Raw genomic sequence first — 8,478 nt, 5'->3', positions numbered from 1 at the left:
CCAAAATAAATCATATTCAGTATCATTGAAAATCCTAGATGGCCGCCGCCACAAAATGGCCACGAAATGAGGGATAACATATTTTTTCACAACCCTCTCAATATGGGCATCCAATGAAGAGAATGCAGTACGTCATGAAAATGTACCAAATCCAAGATGGCCGCCACCATAAAATGACGAAAGATTTTGATAAGTGGAACACAGAGCATTTAGAAAAAAAAAACCTCATCCAAAATGGCGCCACAGACAAAATGTTGGATCATAAATTTTAAACAGTCAAATTAAAAATAATTTATTTCAATAAAAATAAACAAACAGATCCTCATTTTCGTTGTTGGTGTTTCCGACAAGGTAGGAGTATGGCATTATACAAAAAGAAGGTAGTTCCATTTAATGACATTCGTTGTGGGGGTCGAAAATGGGGTTGATGACTAGGTTTCAGAACGCATGAAGAAAGTGATCAAAATTATACTTACATATCGTCGTTTAAAGTACAAAACCGCGTATCGTCGTTCTGCAAAACCGCGTAACTGACATTTTTTGCCAAAAATTGGTAATTGATACTGAAGATAGCACAACGCCAAAACCGGTTTGTCTCCAAACCAAATTTGACAAGGGATGACGGAAGATCGTTCCACGATATTTCAACAAAGAGACTTAAACTTAGCCAAAAACATTTTCAAAATTTTTCTATAAGCTAAATCCTTATATTGAATATATATTTGAATTTTTAAGTAGGTGGTACAGATTCTACATTTAGTTATAAATAAGACCTTTCAAAGCCACTTTGATTGATACCCCTATATGCAATAATTCATTTAACTTATTGAATAATTTGAACAGGTGGCGCAACACTCTTCAAACACTTCATAAATAATCCTAATTTTAAGTCTAAAAATTTCGTAACAATCTTTCGTCTGACACCCATACTTTAATATTTCATATAACTTATTTGTAAGGGAAGGGCCTTGAGCTATCGGAGTTACTTTCATTCTAAGACCATCCTGATGAAATCTGTAGTAAGTGTGCCAAATTTGATTCTGATGGGGAAAGCGGCTGAGGAAGTAGCCCATTTTTCAATCCAGTTCATAAATCATCTGTGTGAAAGTTTTCCTTTTCAAACAGGTGGCAACCCTCTTAAAAAAATCTTCGAAATTAAGATCTCTTAAACTTTTTTTCGGTTGACACCTGTATTGCAATATTTGATGGAATTTATTCATTTAATTTAACTTTTTAACAGGTGGCAACCCCTAAAAAAGGTAGCTTATTTTCCAAACTAGGTCATAAACTATCCGCGTACAAAATTACATGCAAATCCGTACAGTCGTTTCCGTGTGAAGGACAAACAAACATGTAGGATATATGTATATACAAAGATATAGATGATGTAGACAACATACTAAAAGATTAATAGATTTACTAAATGAATAGCAGGTTTTAAGCTGGATTGGTATATAAAATTATTCTGCAGGAACTTGCTTTGATTTAATACAAAGCCCTGTTAACATAAGTATTGATTGCATATTATTTGCATATCTTTTTCATATTTTCTGCATATACAAATTTCATAGAATTCCGATGTCTAATAATAAGTAAAGGTAAATAGCTAATACCCGTTTGCTTTGCGGCGCCTAAAAACACCTTTCGAACTGTAAAATAATCATTAAATTCTATTCTATGTATATCTACAATACGTGTACCGAATTCCAATCACATCAGACCATAAATAAAAATTTTTAGAATACATCGATCCCTGGTCCATCTATCAGAAAAAAGTATCCTATATGTTAATCCTACATGTTAGGCAATAAGCTACCTACCTACGTGACGAATTTCAAGCAAATCGGACCATAACGAAGATTTTTCGAATAGATCGGTCCCTGGTCCACCTACCGGAAAAAGTATCAAACATAACGTACTAAATTTCAAGCAAATCGGACCATTAATACGATTTTTTCGAATATGTAGACCGATCACTGGTCCACTTATCGGAAAAAAGGATCCTCTATGTTAATCTAGGAAAAAAGCTATCTATGTACTAAATTTAAAGCAAATCGGCTCTACGAAGATTTCTTTTTAGAATAGATCGGTCCCTGGCCCACTTCCCGAAAAAAGGATCCTATACCCTAATCTAGGCAAAAAGCTACCTACATACTACGTACCAAATTTTAAGCAAATCGCACCATAAATACGATTTTTTCGAATAGACCGGTCGTTGGTCCACCTACCAGAAAATAGTATTTTTTGTTTTTGCCTATGCCATGGTGGTTGTTGAAGGCTATTCATATACAAAATTTCATGAAAATCAGACCAGCCGTTCGCGAGATTACCTGTTACAAAAAAGGGACTTCTCTTTATATAATTAGTGTATATTTATGTATGTATATATGCCCCTTATTCGATTAAAAAACAATTACAACTGTGGGTAGTAGCGACTTTAAGATACATATTAGTAAACATACGCGCTGGCGTGTCGTTGCAAAAACAGAAGTGGATTTTGACTTCGATTACAAAATTGCCAAACTCTGCGAATTGTGCAAAACTATTTGTATAAAAGTTTTTGCGGTCATATTGGAAATGTTTAAGGTTAATTTTCCAAGTTTTTAAATGCCTAAATCTTTTCTGCTGTCCTAAGTACTTAAATTTAGTGGGCTGTAAAACTGCATACCTAGAATTTTTCTAAAAATTGTGAACAAAAAGTTCAAAAGTTTTGGGTGTAATTGTTAAAGTTTGTTGGATTTTTATAATGTCTGTACAACGTCTCTGTCTCTGTTGACATTTCGATTTTATATTTGATTTGCGGAGGCCGCTGTGGATTTCAAAAATTCCCGACGTCTTGCTTTTTTGAGTCAAGTACAATAACTATACCGAGTTTGATACAAATCGATGGAACGGTTACAGAGATACATATGTATGTATATGTATATGGTCGTAAGTGGGCGGTGCCATGCCCATTTTCCCAAAATTGTTTGTAAACGTATTTCTTGTTAAAGAATTATTGCAAACAATTTTGAATAAATTCGCTTGCAGAACGTAATCTTACTCCAACGAAAAAAATCTCCAAAATTGGACTAGGCCAGGACTATCTTACGGTCAGTGTTGATTGGACCGGTGCTTTTCCAATGACACGCCAATGCTAAAAATGGCAGTTGAAACCATTGGCAGGGGAATTATGAGGGACTAGTGCTGGTAACAATAGGGACTATCTGAGGGCTAACCTACGGTGGGTGAGTCAATTGCTGCAGGGTACGTATCTGCATATGTACATACAATTCTTATAATTTCATCATGGGTCCGAGTTATAAAATTAATAGAATTTCGCTTGGGGAACCCATGTTTCTTTGTGGGAAGTTTGGGCCAGTATAATGTACATATTGTCGTTTAAAGTACAAAACCGCGTATCGTCATTCAGCAAAACCGCGTAACGGACATTTGCTGCCAAAAATTGGATTTGCTCACACAAGCATCTTGGCTCAGTCCTTATCCATTCGTCCTGAAATATACTAGCAAGAAAAGCGTTTGCTTTATAAAAAAAAATATAGTTTAAAAAACTAAAACCTCCCTATTATAATTGCCATTCGTACTGTCATCAGGTATGTAACTTGAGAATAGAAATCGCTGCATCTTTTAGGCGCATCAATATTACATATTTACATCGAGCTAATAAAAGGAAGATAATAATAAAAAAGGAAGGTAAAAAGAGAACCATTTTGTAATATGAGTGTTTTTACTCACTAGAAAGAAATTTATGCAACCTAACATACGCGGTTTTGCATTTTGTTGATACGCGGTTTTGTGCTTTAATCGACGATATGTACATTAGACTGCAGCACTCCACATACAAAAAAAAAATCGGTACTGTTTTTCCACTGGAATTATAAAATCTATTATATTTTCAGACGTCCACCAAAATATTTCGGAAAATTATTAAGATTTAAGCGAGCTAGACCGATTTGAAAATACCTCCAAAAATGGAGTGTTTTATGAATAAAAATAGTTTCTTAAAGATGTTTTTTGAAAAAATCCCCTCAAATGAGAAAACGGTTTGAGCTTAAACAGCTTTCTCGCTTTCTTTGGCCCAATTCAGCGTCGTTCATGAGTTAGACCTCGTTGAAAGAAAGAATCGCCTGAGAAAGAAAACAGGATAAAGGATTTACATTACATTAAATGTTTAAGAAAAACTTCAATAACTGGGCCAAAACTATACCGACATAGACTTGGGAGGTATCATTGGAAATTTATTTTCTCACCCTATTCATTTCTTTGCAAAAAAACTCATTCAGGTCCCAACTTTTTCTTTGTCAAATACCAACACATCTTAATTCTACATGGAATAAAGCTCGTTTGTCTTACCTTTCTCTTTCATGCTTTAATTGAGCTTATTTGCAAAGGAAATGGGAGAGAAAATTCCTTTCCAATGATACCTCATAAGTTTTTTTTTTATTTTAAATCGATCCAGCGCATGTAAATCCTAATATTTTTTACGAAATATTTCGGTGAAAGTCTTAAAATATAATAGATTTTATAGTTCCGGTGTAATGGGAGTGATGAAATCTAATGTACTAATATGTATATATTTATTACAACCACACAGCTGCAAAAGATTCGATACTGACACTGTTACAGTACACGATTTTGAGCCGTGGAGAACCGTTACAAACATCTACACCTCTCAGAGCTGGGTCAATTACATGGAAAAGTAGAAGGTTCCTCATAATATTAATTAGTTCAAAATTTACTCAATTTAAGGCACTGACCAAATTTTTCTTGAAAGGTTGACAACCACTGGTATAATATAACACTTACATTACCTAAACAGTTTTAAAGGAAAGAGAAAACCGTTAATAAATAGATTAGATTCATCACTAGTAAAATAATCTTTCAAATATTTAATCAATTTAAATGAACACTATATTTATTAAAAACTGTTTCGCATACACATTTTTACACATCCTTATATGTAATATGTATGTATGTACATATATATGTAAATAAATGTAAGTACACAAATGCTGGATTACAATTAATTAGCATACATAATTTTAACGTTGTTCTTTCATCGTATCACAGTTAACTTATAATTATCCGTTTATTATTTGTTTCTTTTGACAGTGGAAGTACAACGAACTTCTTAAATTCCTAATTAGACTAAATACGAAGACATTTTTGTATTTTTCTTTTTTTTTTATTGAGGCCGCTCAATTCATCATATATACATAGGTATGTATGTATGTATGTATGTATGTACATATGTACATATCGACCGCCATTTGCAATAACGACACTATTCAAAACTCAAGGGCCTCTAATCCTTTTCTGTGTTTCGGTGAAACGAACGAAAGGGGTGAATCACTCTTTGATTTTATCATCAGTACTAAGCTATCTATATGCAATAGGGGTACGACTCCTACTTTCCCCTTTCCGGGTACGGAAAACTACGAAGGGTGGTGGTGGAAAGTCCTCGATATAACATTGTTACTAGAAAACAATAATTTTTGTGTTGACAACTGGGTGGTGTCTGATGAGAGCTCTTTTTCTGACCATAAGTATATCACTTTCAGTGTCAATATTATTAAAAAAATAATCAAATCATATCGCAACCCTAGGAAAACTAACTGGATTGAATTCGATCGTCTGGCTCGGGAGAAGCTTAGTTTGGCTCCTAGCCCACTGGTGAGCTCCATCAGCGAGATTGAGGCCAATCTGAGAGTAGTCGAGACCACACATCGGAATTCAATGAACAGGGCCACCTATTCCACCTTGGTGGAATAGTGACTTATCTAGACTAAGGAAAGAAACTAGGAGAATGTTCAACTCCTGTTACAAATCTAAATCTTGGAAGCCATACCAATACATTATGAAAAAGTATAAATGTGAGATTCGGCGCTCAAAAAAAGCAGCATGGGAGAGCCACTGCGAGACATTGGAGAGCATAAAGGACACCGCCAGGCTGAGCAGGCTATTGACGAAGGACTACTCCTGTCCGTCACTCCTTCGCAGTGCAGATGATGTACCCACAGAGTCTGTGGAAGACTCACTAAGGTTGCTTGTCAACACTCATTTTCTGGGTAATTCTGACGAAGTGTTCAATCCGATTCCAAGAAGGTATGCTGGAGGTCAGCACATAGCAGACTCAATTTTCACAAATCCCAAAATAACATGGGCGTTGAAGTCCTTTTCGCCTTACAAAACCCCAGGGCCAGATGGCATCATACCTATCATGTTGAAAACTGTGGAGGATGCTATTATGTCATGGCTTTTGTCCATTTTCAAAGGATGCATAACCCTTAACTACGTCCCTCTGTCGTGGAGGCGAGTAAAAGTGGTTTTCATCCCAAAACCTGGAAGGCGAGGGCATGTCTACGCCAAAGATTTTCGACCTATTAGCTTCACTTTCTTTTTTCGAAGTTCGAGAGGGTTCTGGACGCGCATGTCCGGGAGTTTTTCCACGGCAACGGCATGTCTGAAGCGCAGCATGCATATTTGCGGAGACGGCACTCCATGAGGTGGTTAGAACAGTCGAGAGGTCACTCGAATTTAAGCAATTCACTCTGGCAGCCTTCCTCGACATAGAAGGAGCCTTTAACAATATTAGGGTAGAAGCTATCTAAAAATCCCTTGTCGAGCTAGGCGTCGAGAAGTCAATTAGTGCGTGGCTAATGGCGATGCTTCGCAGCAGAACGATTTCAGCTGAACTTGGTAGCTATACATTAACAAGAAACATTAGTAGGGGCACTCCTCAAGGGAGAGTGATCTCTCCTATTTTATGGCTTAGCACTATCAACTCAGTACTACTCAAGCTCAGGGAGGAGTAAAAGTAGTGGCCTACGCTGACGATATAGTGATTTTAATAACCGTTTTATTTCCATGGAGGGTACTCTAGCAAAGCTAAGCCGGTGGGCCGAGCAATGTGGCCTTAGAGTGAACCCAGAGAAAACCGAATTAGTGCTCTTTACGACAAGAAATAAGGTCCCAAGCTTTGAATTATCAAAGCTAAATGGACAAAGGCTGCGATTATCTAAACAAGCGAAGTATCTGGGAGTCATACTGGATCCTAAGCTAAGTTGGAAAATAAATATTGAAGAGAGAGTAAAGAAAGCGAGCATTGCCTTCTACTCCTGTAAGCGGCTTTTTGAGAAGACATGGGGTCTCAATCCAAAAGTTGTACTCTAGATGTACACAGCGGTTGTAAGTCCGATCTTATGCTACGGTTCTTTGGTATGGTGGACAGCCTTAAAGAACCAATATAATCAAGTGAAACTAGGCAGAGTTCAGAGAGCTGCAGGCATGGGGACCACAGGGGCAATGAGAAGTTGCCCTACTGATGCCCTTAATGTTATTACAAACCTATTTCCTATAGACCTTCATATACGGCACACCGCATCACTATCGGCTATAAGACTTAGAGAACTAGGTATATGGAAAGAAAGAACGATCGAACATAGCAGTATAATTTCCCCGTTTGCCACCTAAGTTGAGGCTGGCAATCGATTACATTCGACATAAGGTAGTTACACAGGCCTTTCGGGGTCATTCTTCCGTCAAGAGCCGACTGGGACGGGGAACTTGATATCTGTACCTGGACACATCATACGTAAACCGATGGCTCCAAAATGGAACGCGGAGCTAGAGCAGGTATTTACTCTGAGTCACTGGGAGTAAAAAGATCAATTCATCTGCCCGATTTCGCGAGTGTCTTCCAGGCAGAAGTATTCGTTATAGCCGAAGGCTGCCGTCTCTTAGAACGTAGTGGATTGCGTCACGGCGAGCGAGTAGCCATTTTCTCAGATAGCCAGGCGGGCATTAAGGCGATAGCGTCTTTTACAACAAGGTAGGCCGCTGTTAAATACAGTAAGCTGTCAACTCGATCTAGATTTAGTTTGGGTCCCGGAAACGAGGCTGCAGACGAGTTAGCCAGAGAGGGTTCAACATTGGTGTCGAACGAGGACCGGATCTCACCCCTAATTGGAACCTTATATAAAGACATATTTCTTCACAATCTCCGGAAATCGGATCAAAGATGGCGCACTGTGGCAGGCTGCCGTATATCCAAACTATTGTGGCCTGCGTACAGCCCTGAGAGAACACACAACCTACTAAGCAAACCCAGATCTGACGTTGCTAGGCTTGTTGCGACTCTTACTGGGCATTAGCCGATTGGTACCCACGCGAGAAGGCTGGGAATCGCCTACAACGACTTCTGTAGAGACTGCAGAGATGAGAACGAGCAGGAAACAGTAGATCACTTGCTTTGCAAATGTCCAGCTCTAATGAGGAGCAGAAATACCATGCTAGGAGCATATGAGTTCACATCGTTACGAGAGCTATCTGATATAAGTCTCCACAACATACTCAACTTCATCAACCACGCCGGCTGGTTCTAACATACTCATTCGAGGTATACTTATGGTATCAAAATGGCACCTTGCTGCTACTTGGGCGTAAAAGCTTTTCCGCGACCATTCTACCCTAACCTAA

At 37.9% G+C, this 8,478-nt stretch overlaps 2 protein-coding genes across 4 annotated transcripts in view; one reads left to right on the top strand and one right to left on the bottom strand.

The window, feature by feature from the left end:
• Positions 1 to 8,478, bottom strand: part of LOC118736862 (gamma-aminobutyric acid type B receptor subunit 2) — a 51,624-nt gene that overhangs the window by 27,595 nt on the left and 15,551 nt on the right. The window lies entirely within an intron of this gene.
• Positions 1 to 8,478, top strand: part of LOC118736866 (cyclin-dependent kinase 20) — a 16,282-nt gene that overhangs the window by 3,640 nt on the left and 4,164 nt on the right. The window lies entirely within an intron of this gene.

This window comes from Rhagoletis pomonella, unplaced genomic scaffold, assembly GCF_013731165.1.
Source record: "Rhagoletis pomonella isolate Grant_MI unplaced genomic scaffold, Rhpom_1.0 Rhpom_scaffold_00004, whole genome shotgun sequence".
Classification (NCBI taxonomy): domain Eukaryota; kingdom Metazoa; phylum Arthropoda; class Insecta; order Diptera; family Tephritidae; genus Rhagoletis; species Rhagoletis pomonella.
This window is presented reverse-complemented; position numbering and strand designations above follow the sequence as displayed.